Source organism: Phalacrocorax aristotelis, chromosome W (genome assembly GCF_949628215.1).
Source record: "Phalacrocorax aristotelis chromosome W, bGulAri2.1, whole genome shotgun sequence".
In the NCBI taxonomy this organism is placed as follows: domain Eukaryota; kingdom Metazoa; phylum Chordata; class Aves; order Suliformes; family Phalacrocoracidae; genus Phalacrocorax; species Phalacrocorax aristotelis.
In genome coordinates, this window is record NC_134310.1 from 14496481 (window position 1) to 14509313 (window position 12833).

Here is a 12833-nt window from a genome sequence, read left to right on the forward strand (position 1 = left end):
CAGTCACAATTAAACTTTAATGAGAGGCTAAAAATTCACCAGCAGAATGTATTTTTTGAATGGGTCACCCACATCAAAGATCACAGAATGGTAGGGGTTGGAAGGGACCTCTGGAGATGATCGCATCCAACCCCCCTGCTTGAGCAGGGACACCTAGAGCAGGGGGCACAGCGACACATCCAGGTGGGTTTTGAATGTCTCCAGGGAAGGAGACTCCACAACCTCCCTGGGCAGCCTGTTCCACTGTGCTGTCACCCTCACAGTAATGTTGCTTCTCATATTGAGGTGGAACTTCCTGTGTTCCAACTTGTGCCCATTGCCCCTTGTCCTGTCATTGGGCACTATTGAAAAGAGCCTAGTCCCGTCATCCTGACACCTACCCTTTATATATTTATAGGTATTTATGAAATCCCCCCTCAGTCTTCTCCAGGCTGAACAAACCCAAGTCTCTCAGCCTTTCCTCATAAGGGAGATGCTCCAGTCCCCTGATCATCTTGGTAGCTCTCCATTGGACTTGCTCAAGGAGTTCCACATCCTTCTTAAACTGGGGGGCCCAAAACTGGACACAGTACTCCAAATGTGGTCTCACTAGGGCAGAGTAGAGGGGAAGGATAACCTCTTTCAATTTGCTGGCCACACTCCTTTTTATGCATCCCAGGATACCGTTGGCCTTCTTGGCCACAAGGGCACAGTGCTGGCTCATGGTCAGCTTGCTGTCCACTAGCACTCCCAGGTCCTTCTCAACAGAGCCACTTTCCAGTAGTTCAGCCCCCAGCCTGTACTGGTGGGTTGTTCCTCCCCAGGTGCTTCATGTTTGTAAATTCAATACTATAGTGAATTTCCTCTGGAGTGTCTGTAGTTACATGTTCCTCTGAACAGCAGAATTTCTACATTTAAAAAAAGATCTCTATTCTTAGTCTAAAAATTAGGCTCAATTCATGGAAGTGGTTGCTCTGGATTCTCATGAAAACTGTACTGCCAGAGATACCTAATGGGTCACAGTGTGTTATCAGGTCATTTCTACAAACCTCTGTAAATGAGTGACCAAAGTCAGTCAATTGCACCAGCTGTAGAACAAACTCTTACTTCAACTGAGAGAGATTTTATGTTCATATCTCACTGTAGAGGGCAAGAGGGTTACAGCCTTGCATTTGGAAAAGGAGTCATATTTTTCCACCGTATAAGGGCAGTCCCAGCTCCTGAGTGAGGCATCAGGACATGTAGCAAAGAATATAGGAATGAGGTCTGAGCAAAGAGGTATCAATGGACATTGTCACCAACTACAAACTCAAAAAATGGAAAAACTACAGTACGTTCCAGAATATACATTAAAGCAATGAGGCAACCAAGCTGTTTCTTTATCTTGATTTCTTACATTTTTTCATATTCATTGGGTATATTCAACTAAAAGGAAAAACATTCAATTTGACCATGGATCAGGACAGCGGATCAAGAAATGTCATACTCTTTTTTATAATTTTCATAATGTTCACTGCAGTTGTCTGATGCTGCCAGACAGGATGATCCAATGCCTTACTGTCATGGTTTTAGCTGGGATAGAGTTAATTTTCTTCACTGCAGCTGGCATAGTGCTGTGATTTGGACTTAGTATGAAAACAATGTTGATAACACACTGATGTTTTAGTTGTTGCTAGGTAGTGCTTGTACTAGTCAAGGACTTTTCTAGCTTCCCATGCTCTGCCAGGTGCACAAGAAACTGGGAGGGGAGGGGGCACAACTAAGAGAGCGGATTCAAACTGGCCAAAGGGATATTCCATATCATGTAATGTCATGCCCAGTATGTTAACTGGGAGGAGCTGGCCGGGGGAGGGAGGAAGCAATCGCGGCTCGGGGACCGGCAGCGTCGGTCGGCGGGTGGTGAGCAGTTGTATTGTTTGTGGGTTTGTTTTTTCCTTTTTTCCTTTTTCTCTTTTCCTTTTTATTATATTATCATTATTGTTGTTATTATCATAATCATTATTATTATAATTATTAAACTGTTCTTATCTCAACCCACAAGTTTGGGGTTTTTTTGCTTTTGCTCTTCTGATTCTCTCCCCCATCCCACAGGGGTGGGGGGAGTGAGCGAGGGGCTGTGTGGTGTTTAGTTGCTGACTGGGGTCACAACACTTACCCCAAGGAGGTTGCAGTGAGTATTGCCAGCATGCCTGCATGAGCATTCTGCAAGAGCATGAAGTGTTCTGTCCCTCTGTGTGCAAGATTGTCACAAAATCCCTTGGTGACACACAAGTACAAAAGGAAAGCTTTCTAATTATATCAGCTCTCAACCCCATACAACACAACCTTTTCTATAGCATTGTCTGTATCTTACTCAGCCTTGTACTTTCAGATGTCCGTACATAAATTAATTGGAAATTAATTATCTTCAAATGGAGCCTATCATTCCTGAAAGACCTTGTTTGACAGACAAAAGATATATTTCTAATCTGAATAAAAGCGAATGTCAGCATCTTTTGAGGGTTAGATTTGGTGTGGCTAAGCATCTCACAACCTTTGTTTCTCCCATGTGGTTGATTATCTCTGTGCCAAGTCTCAGTCATGAGCTAGACATCGTCATCACCAATCCTGTTTACGGGTTTAGAGCAAGTACATTTATTACTATACAGGTTGACAGGAAATGAAATGGCGTGGTGGGTGGAAACTGTGAACCACAGAAACATACACGCTGCCAGCTCTGACACCAAAGAAAACACTAAGGCCATAGCTCCTGTCTGAGCAGTGTCAAACCCAGGGAGGACATAGCATAAAGCTGGCTCTGCCTGTGGGTGAGGGGAAGAGTGATAGTGAAAGGAAGTCATCAAGAAAGCTGCTACAGAGCTGATCCGTTCGCTCAGGACAGGAGTGGTGTGGAATGATTACTGGGGATGGAATTATTGAGGTTGAAATTATTGAGGATAAAGTTATATCCACATTTCATAAAAGTTAACTTCCAGGGTGAAATACGGTTGGCATGCTGAAAATCAGTTCAGTGATCATTCCCTAAGCAACAACACCTGCACTCTTAGATGTTAGGAACACTGGGGGAGCTCAGTGTACTAGCTCTAAGAGAGATAATTGGAGGAGGGAGTGGAGCAAAGGCTCCATGGCCAAACTTGTCCATGAATCACTGCAGATCCGGGAACTAGATGGAACCATGGAAGCATGCCCTGATCAGCATCCTAACATCATGCCCTGTGGATGAACTTTGCTTACTATAACCTCATTAAAATACTAAGACACACACCTCCATCCCACAGTTACCCGCCTCCAAGGTACAACCACCCCTTACTGAGCATGTGTTCTGAATTTCTCTTAGGCTATACCTTTAAATCGAAGTGAGAAATATCTACACCAATCAGTAATGAAGGTATGTATGACTAGAGTCACTCAAGCTCCACCTAAACATAAAATAGTATAAAATGTCCCGAGAGGGACATTAGGGAAGATACCATCATGGACTGCTGGGATCAGTCGATGGGCTGAACCTCTCTTCCCCCCCATAGGGACGCCTATTGGGTAAGACTCGAACACTTGGTTATACCAAGTGATTCCCCAGGAAATTTAGAGAACAAACTTGTTTTGTATTTTGTGTTTTAGTGCTTTATACTTGCACGTGCTTTGCAGACAGTGCATTTATCACCGGCAATCTGATAAGAACCTGTATTTCTGTTGCTTCAATAAACTGCACTATTAGTGAATCTGGCCATGAAGATTTATTGGGCACAACTAGACTAATAGTGATCATACTGTTAGTGAATCCCTTGCGGACTAACAGTGCTGAATCGGTTATCGCTCAGAATCTAAACCCAGCCACCCCCAGCCCTTATGACATCTGAGGACCAGCTGGATTGCAAGGGGGTTTATTTTCTGCCAAATTTATTCACCTATTAATGCAACAACTGGCCCTCAAAAGCTATCCCTGAACTGCAGATACAAAAGGCAGCAAAAATCCTGACAAGGGTTTTGAGGCAATGACAAGTCAGCCAAAACCCAAAAGATCCTGTTAGATATGAGCTTGCTGTGATTAGATTAAGTGCTCTTTCTTTCATTTCTTCACCTACCTCTTTTATAAACATTTGTAACTCTGTTGCCTACAATGGATGCTGTAAATACTTTTCCTGGCACTCTTCACAAAACTCTAATATAAACCAGGCTAAAGTAGCTGGGTAAGCTCAAAGTGTTTTTCATCAAGACTATGGTGAATTAAAAAAACCTGAGTACTAGGAAACCGTAGCTCTCCAATATAATATTCCAAGAGAGCCAAAGGGTAAAGGACCTGCCCTTACACAAGCTACATGAGCTAATTAAAGAGTTGGCACTATGGGGAAGGGGAAGCAATCCTGTGACCGTAGCCTTCTCTGGCACACAGCAAGGTGGTATGAAGCAGTCTTGAGCACCAGGAGCCCCTAGGCAATACAGATTTTTTTCTAAGGGAAAAGTATTTTTATTTTCCATGTTTGCACATGGCTAACAGCATTAGACAGCTTGTCAGACCTGCCAAGCTTTCTAACACTTTCAGAAGTCAAAAATACTTCTTTACTTGCAAAACCAACCCTGGAAAATCTAAGTGCAACTGGAGAAAACCTGGGAAAGTTCTGAGTGTGCAAAATCTGTGGTTTTACAGCCCAGCCAAAAATCAAGCCACTGTTGTGTCAGAGCAGCATGATACCTGTTTCAGTCCCATGATTTTTCTGTTCAGGTTTTAATATAGGGATTTCAAGTTCAAAAAAATAGCTGTTTAAACAGTTGTGTTTAATCTGTATGTTGGATTCATGTGGTTGCTTATTATCCTTGGGGACTTTTAGTATCAAAGGCAGCAAAATCCTTCAACCACAGGGTTAGGTTTTGGTGTGTGTTTAAGCCAGCATGCTCCATCTACAGTCGGATTCCCAAGACACTATTACAGTGCAAAGTTTGTTGTTACTTATAACCTTCATTCGCTTTAAGAACCAACAGAGAATGAGGCTTTGTGCTAGATGCTGCACCAAGAGAACAGCAGACTGGCCCCACAGAAGGAGTTTATGGTCCAAACAGAGACCTAATGGTGGGAGGCACACAAGCCCTTGGACAGCACAACATAAAAAAAACAGTAGTTCCTTGACATTGGAGAGGGGGATTGGCCAGAAGGTTAATCTGATGAAATGGAGAAAGCTGCTGTAAAAAGAGGTAGGCAAAGTGATAAGAGTGGAGTGACACTGGCCTGAAGAAGCTGAAGAAAAGGGAACAGGAGGGTGGATGTAAGCAGGAAATCAGCATGGGGTATCTGGAGTCCAGGCAAAACTCTGGAGAGTCCTCTGAATGCCAGAAGTCCCTGGATGGGGCTGGCTGCAGTCTCTGGCCAGCTCCTCTGCAGGTTTTCCCGAGGGCCATGCAGGGGAGCAGGGAGGATGAGGCATCTGGGCAGGATCCTCCCCTGCACACTTCTGGGTTCAGAAGGTTCCTGGCAATCTGTGTCTCTCTCCTTTCCCTCTGTGCAGCAGGCCGGGTTTTGGCTGCCTTCACAGCTGCAGCTGTTCCTACCAGCTGGAATCAACCATCCTGGCTCCATTCCAGCTCAAAACCAATTACATTCTTGCAAGTGGATATTACAACTTCTTGTCCTAAACAATTGCATACTGTTCCTCCATACCATTAAACACCTGCTGCCTTCTACTCAGAGAAGGCTGCAGGCACAGGATAGGGTCCTGAAAGAAAGGTAGGTTTGCCTGCAGTTTAGGAAGGTAAGGAGTGCCTCCTGCCAGCCCTGTATGCCTGCAGATAGTGTTTGGCACTCCAGTGCTGTAAGGGTGATGAAGAATAGCATCATCTTGGCTAAACACTGTAGCAGAGAAGTGCTTTTTCTTGGCCTAAATCTTCCCAGGGAAATCTTCCTCTATGCCTAAATGTCATAAAATAAAGCATCTCCAAGAGCTGATGCAAGAACTCCCTTGCCTTTGCCAAGCATTTAAAACCAGAGCCTGGCCTCTAACACCTGGAAAAGACTTCTGTAAAACAAAAAAGGTGCTGAAAGCATCCAGATGATTAAGTGGGATTACTGGTCCCAAACTAACATCTGTATTCTCCTGCAGTTACTCTTCTAAAAATGTTCCCATAATCCATCATATTTGAGAAGTCATAGCAGACTGGTGAAGTTCCCAGTGACTGGAAAAGAGGAAACATAACCCCCATTGTTAAAAAGGGAAAAAAGGAAGACCTGGGGAACTACAGGCCAGTCAGTCTCACCTCTGTGCCTGGCAAGATCATGGAGCAGATCCTCCTGGAAATTATGCTAAGGCACATGGAGAACAGAGAGGTGATTGGTGACAGCCAGCATGACTTCACTAAGGGCAAATCATGCCTGATAAATTTGGTGCCCTTCTACCACGGGGTGACAGCATTGGTGGATAAGGGAAAAGCGACTGATGTCATCTACCTGGACTTGTGCAAAGCATTTGATACTGTCCCACACAGCATCCTTGTCTCTAAATTGGAGAGACATGGATTTGATGGGTGGATCACTCGGTGGATAAGGAATTGGCTGGATGGTTGCACACAAAGAGTTGCGGTCAACGTCTCAATGTCTGGGTGGAGACCAGTGATGAGTGGTGTCCCACAGGGGTCCATATTGGGACCAGTATTATTTAACATCTTTGTCAGTGACATGGACAGTGGGACTGAGTGCACCCTCAGCAAGTTTGTGGATGACCGGGCCTGTGCAAACCACATGAAGTTCAGCAAGGCCAAGTACAAGACTCTGCATTTGGGTCGGGGCAATCCCAAACATGGATACAGGCTGGGTGATGAGTGGATTGAGAGCAGCCCTGTGGAAAAGGACTTGGGGGTATTGGTGGATGAAAAACTGAATATGAGCCAGCAATGTGTGCTCACAGCCCAGAAAGCCAATCGCATCCTGGGCTGCATCCAAAGTGTGGCCAGCAGGTCAAGGGAGGTGATTCTGCCCCTCTACTCTGCTCTCGTGAGACCCCACCTGGAATACTGTGTTCTGCTCTGGGGCCCCCAGCATAAGCAAGGCATGGACCTGCTCAAGCAGGTCCAGAGGAGGGCCATGAAGATGATCAGGGGGCTGGAGCACCTCTCCTGTGAGGACAGGCTGAGAGAGTTGGGGTTGTTTAGCCTAGAGAAGAGAAAGCTCTAGGGAGACCTTGTAGCGGCCTTCCACTACTTAAAGGGGGCCTACAGGAAAGATGGGGAGGGACTCTTTCTCAGGGAGTATAGTGATAGGATGAGGGGTAATGGTTTTAAACTGAAAGATGGTAGATTTAGATTAGATATTAGGAAGAAATTCTTTACTGTGAGGGTGGTGAGACACTGGAACAGTTTGCCCAGAGAGGTTGTGGACGCCCCTTCCCTGGAAGTGTTCAAGGCCAGGTTGGATGAGGCTTTGAGCAACCTGATCTGGTGGAAGGTATCCCTGCCCATGGCAGGGGGTTTGGGACTAGATGATCTTTAAGGTCCCTTCAACCCATATCATTCTATGATTCTATGATCTCTAGCTTCTACATTGTGTGTACGTGAGAAAAGAGCTGATATACATATACTAGAGAAGAACCATCATCTGCCCAAGCGCAGATCAAGGCATATTGTTCCCTTCTGACTTTGCTACATGAGTAGCGTGGATCTGAATTCATCATAAGACTTTGCATTTCTGTAACTTTTTCCACCTCCAAGTTCTTCAGAAGCATTGATTAGTTAAGCTCTCCCCCTCTAATGAAGAAGGTGCGCATACATTAATATGAGCACAGCACAGAGGAGCACAGAAAGGCAAAGTACCTTGAAAGACAGAGTAAACACACAGGGAAGCTGGGTACCAGGCTCCCAAGTAAGAGGCCATGACGGTGCTGTAAAAGGTCAGGAGCATTTTGGGGATAGTAATTCTTGCTCAGAGAGGCACCATCTCCTGTAAAAAAAACCAAACCAGTAGATTCTCACCATCTAGTCAGGAAAATTAAACCACTAATTTCATCTAAGACTGCCTGACTACACATGGGGGGGGGGTGTGTGTAAATATTGCTGATATTTATCTCCTTAGTTCTTAGTGCCTAGACCTTGCTGTCTGTAATATTACTAGCACAGTGATGTACCTGTGAATTACTTCTACCCCCAGGTCAATGAGAGAAAGCAGCAAAGCAAGTCACCCAGAGTTGCACTGAAAATCTGCTCAGGAGTAACTATTGTAGGTTCATCACAGCTTGGGGAAGCACTCCATCATCTTGCCTTCATTCTCATATCAGGCTCTTCTTGCAAAATACTGATGAGCTCTAGAACATTTCACAGTAAAAAACAATGCATTTTGTCTTGGTAGAAATAGGAAATATTCCATTAACAAAACTGCCCCTTAATGTGACTAAAAAAGCCTGGTAGACATTTTCTGAATAAATTGCAGCAACACCATTTTCCATGCACTTTAATAGCACATCAGTTGATGTACTGACAAAAGAAGTATTTTGGACAAAAAATTTTTTTAAAACTCCCAGTCACATGGTCTTTCCACCTAGTGTTTTAGATTTGCGATAGGCTCTGTCTTGGCTGACAGCCAGTTGGTCCTAAATATAATGTAAAATCAAATATTTCAGTGTAAGTCTGAACAGACTTTTTTTTTAAAAACACATTCCCTTCAAGGGCTACAAATTCTGCTGCAGATGCAGCTATAGATAGATATTTATCCTCCAAAGGAAGTATTATATCCCCTGGATTCCCATGATGATGCTACAGGAGAGCAAATACTGAAGTACTATTATGTATGGGTTTGAGTGCCATAATTTCTAAAAATGCCTCTGTTGTACAGTACAGAAAAGCACACAGATAAATCATAGAAACATATAGATTAGGTACAGTATATTTTCAGCATGGCTGGAGTAGCTGCAGTGTCTGTCGTGGGGGTTTTAGTGGCCGCAGTGCTTCTCACGGGGGTTGGAGTAGCTCCCTTCTCTTTCCCTTGGGGGTACTGAATAGTATTAAATAGGGCTCGATAGGCATAAGCCAGGCCCCAGCACATTGCAGTGATTTGTATCTCTCTGAAATTGCCAGGGTGACAACATACTTCCTCCAAATGTTCTACTAATTTTTTCAGGATTCTGCACTTGTTCAGGGGTGAAGTCCCACACCACGGGGGGTGCCCACCATCTTAGGCATTTGCCCATACTTTCCCACATACCCTGCCATGCATAGCTATCGAGCCTTGGGACAGATCTCTGGATTATATTTTTAACTTGCTTACTAACCTTAGACAGATCTGATACCACCTGCCAAAGCAATATCAACAGATGTATCTTAACTACCCAAGGATGTTCAAGATACTGAAAAGTTGTTGTAATGAATGAGGAGACATTACAGAAGATGGTAGCTACGGTGCCATTCTGTATTTCCTCCATAAAAAACTTCTCAGAGGAGGAGGTATAATTGCTAATTGCCTCCATGAGGTGGTAGCTGTAGTACAGTAATGGCTTCCATGCAAGACCTAAATAACCGATAACAGTCAAGGCCAGTGTTTTAATAACAAGTCTCCTAGGCAAAACATCTCTAATCACTGCAGAGCACAGCAAACTGACAAAACCAACAGTGAGTTTTAACATGTACTTTACAATCAGCATGGTAAAGACTGGACAAACTAATACTGAGAGCAGATGAATCAATGCTGTGACCAGCAACTGTTATTATCTCAAACCCTTCGTGCCCCACGTTGGGCGCCAAAAATAGACTGTCATGGTTCAGCCTCAGCTGGCAACTGAACACCACGCAGCCGCTCGCTAACTCCCCCCCCACCCCTGTGGGATGGGGAAGAGAATCGGATGAGCAAAAGAACTTGTGGGTTGAGATAAGCACAGTCTAATGATTACAATAAAATGATAATGATAAATGATTATGAAAATAATTACAATAATGTTAATATAATAAAAGGGAAAAGGAAGGGAAAGGGAAAAAAGAAAAAAAAAAAAACCACGGAAACACGAACGATACAACCGCTCACCACCCGCCGACCGACGCTGCCCGTCCCCGAGCCGCAATTGCTTCCTCCTCCCCCGGCCAGCCCCTCCCAGGTCACATACTGGGCATGACGTTACATGATATGGAAGATCCCTTTGGTCAGTTTGAATCCGCTCTCTTAGCTGTGCCCCCTCCCCTCCCGGCTTCTTGTGCACCCAGCAGAGCATGGGAAGCTAGACATGTCCTTGACTAGTATAAGCGCTACCCAGCAACAGCCTAAACATCTGTGTGTTATCTCAACAGGTTTTTTTTTTCCATGCTAATTTCAAAGCACAGCACTATACCAGCTAGAGTGAAGAAAATTAACTCTATCCCAGCTAAAACCATGACAACTGTCTGCCAGCATATAACATATACACCTGCATAGTAGAGTGCTAGAAAGCAGTGCATTCAATGTGATTTATTAGCTATGGTATCACAAAACTCTCTGTATCTGTATGTAGCTCTTGAATACTCTGCTTTGCACAACCATACTCCATTACCCAGTTACCTCACCTGTATAACACTACCTGGACAAAACCAGCAGAGTGAGAATGAAACAGGGCCACTGAAAAGAAACTATATACCTGGGTGTTTTAGTGAGTTTCCGCAGATCCTCTCACAACATCCAGATCTCACCTGGGATTCTGATTTTCTTCTCTTTTTTGTGTCTCATGTAACTGCTGTCTCCAGTTTCTCTCTCTTCTGGCTTTGTGCTGGATGATCTCCAGCCTGTTTTGCACATGAGAACACCTCACTTTCCCCTTCACCGAGTAATTTTTCCCTTCCTGGAACTTTGCTAATAGGGTCTGAAAAAAAGCCATCTTGTCCCACAAGACTTACTTTCTTACTGCACAAAAAGGAAACAATTCCTTGCACTACTGAGCCAAAGAGTGGATCTCTGAGAGCTTGCATTAACCCAAGTCCAATAGATTGCTGGTCCTAAGCCAGGGCTGAGGAAATACCATTATGTAAAGACTGCTAATAATGGACCCAATCAAATTCAGCATCAACTCCATGATCATCACTGAAAGCTGGTGGTGGGTTTTTTTTTCCTTTTAATTAGAAAACTTTGGGATTTTTTAAGTACTGGGAAAATTAAAATGAACCAAAGAATATCCTTCACTTCATCCCATCACTGTCTTCACACACTTACACCACTTCCAACACTTGACAATATCACCCATACCATGATTATCAATCTCCTTCCAATCCTCCTCCCAACCTCCTTTCTCACATAAATCATCTTGGTCTCATTTCCATCACTTGAATAACGTTTCCCCTCTTCATCACATGTCCACCTTTATCTTGTCTTAGATAAAGTTTTTCAGAGCTTGGAATGTGACCTATTCTACAGTATGAATAAATGGCAATTTAAATTTGAAGTAACCACCTCAGTAACACACACACACACAAGATATTTAGTGTGGACACATACTGTGGAACAGGGAATTCCAAAGAGATCTAACCCTCTTAGTTTTGAAAGCCCTGTTAACCAAAGAAAAATTATTATAATGTTGTCATAAAAATGAAGACAATTGCCATAGTTGTGAAAGGAATTCCTCCTTTTCTTACTGTCACCTGTGCCTTCCCTATCCCTTCTACTCCATAGAAGGTCACACAGACTGAACAGCTTTTGATTTGGTTTTGCACTTACACATCTATTACACTAGCTTTATTGTATGCCACATGCATTATTCTCTTGGGAATTTAGACTGTCTTTATTAATTGCCCATTAGTAACAACAGATTATGTAGATTAACAGTTTACAGAAAACAAACAGACAATTCCCATTAGTTTTTTTAAGCTTCCCTTTGAGTGTCATATTTAACTACTTCCTTGGAGAGTGGTCTTCAAAGTCTGGCCCATTTTGTTGATAAGAGTCTGCTACAACATACCAAGCATTCAACTGAGCAGAAAAGGAATTAATGGGACTGTGAACCTGCCTAATTTAGGCAGATGCTCCCTTCCTGTCTACTATTGCAGGACATTTTATTTTCTCTCCGCAAAATCTGATGAGCAAAAAAGAAGGTTCAGGACATGACATTTTCCAGGGTTATGCAGCTGTGTTAAATCTGTTAAACAGAAGATCCCTGTACCTCACCATAAATCAGTAAATACCGTACAATGGGCAAAAGATTTTTATAGCCATTGCTTTTACTTTGAGCTGTGAGTTTACAGCTTTTCAGCTTCAGGGAGGAGAGGTTTTGCTCCAAAGTCATTATTTTTCTGTCATTTTATGTGCCAAATATAAATGCTGGATGCTCCATTCCTATTTCAAGCTGCCATCGTGTACACTTTCTCTATTGCTGCAGCTGAAAAAAAAGAATGCTTTTAATCCACTACCACTTATAGAGTTAGAGAGATGCTGAGTGAATATCACTTGTTGACCTTTCATGTGCTCTTTGGTCACATGCAAAATAATGAAGCCCCACCATACACTGCTTTCCCCAGCAAAGCCAGCTCACCACATTTCTTGATGGCTTTGTTCTCAGAGCAGAGGAATTCCTTTTTACCATTTTTAACTGTTCTAGATTTACCTAGAAGAAGTGGTATGGCCATGTGGTTTGCACACATACTGTAACTTTTCTCTCTTCACCTGCTAGATTTAGCATGGGAGAGGCTGATGTTCTCTGTGTGGCCAGTGCAGTCCAAGATTAACACATGGCCAGATGAATACTTTACAGGATAACATCCCTGAATAGATTAGGGAACCTTCCACAGAATCATAGAATAATTCGGGCCGGAAGGGACCTCTGGAGGTCACCTAGTCCATCCCTCTGCTCCAAGCAGGGACACCTTCAAATGTAGATCAAATTTCTTAGGGTGTTTCAACATCAAAATGGGCTGCTCTCTGACAGTACGCAATA

At 43.5% G+C, this 12833-nt stretch overlaps 1 long non-coding RNA gene across 1 annotated transcript in view; it reads right to left on the reverse strand.

Moving 5' to 3' along the window:
* The window catches only part of LOC142049343 (uncharacterized), a 29140-nt gene extending 19142 nt beyond the window's left edge, over positions 1-9998 (reverse strand). Inside the window, exons 1-2 of the long non-coding RNA XR_012657686.1 lie at positions 9968-9998; positions 7771-7897 (exon numbers count right to left, since the gene is read on the reverse strand). This is a non-coding gene — a long non-coding RNA (uncharacterized LOC142049343). The remainder of the gene's footprint in view (positions 1-7770; positions 7898-9967) is intronic.
* Positions 9999-12833: the final 2835 nt, after the last annotated feature.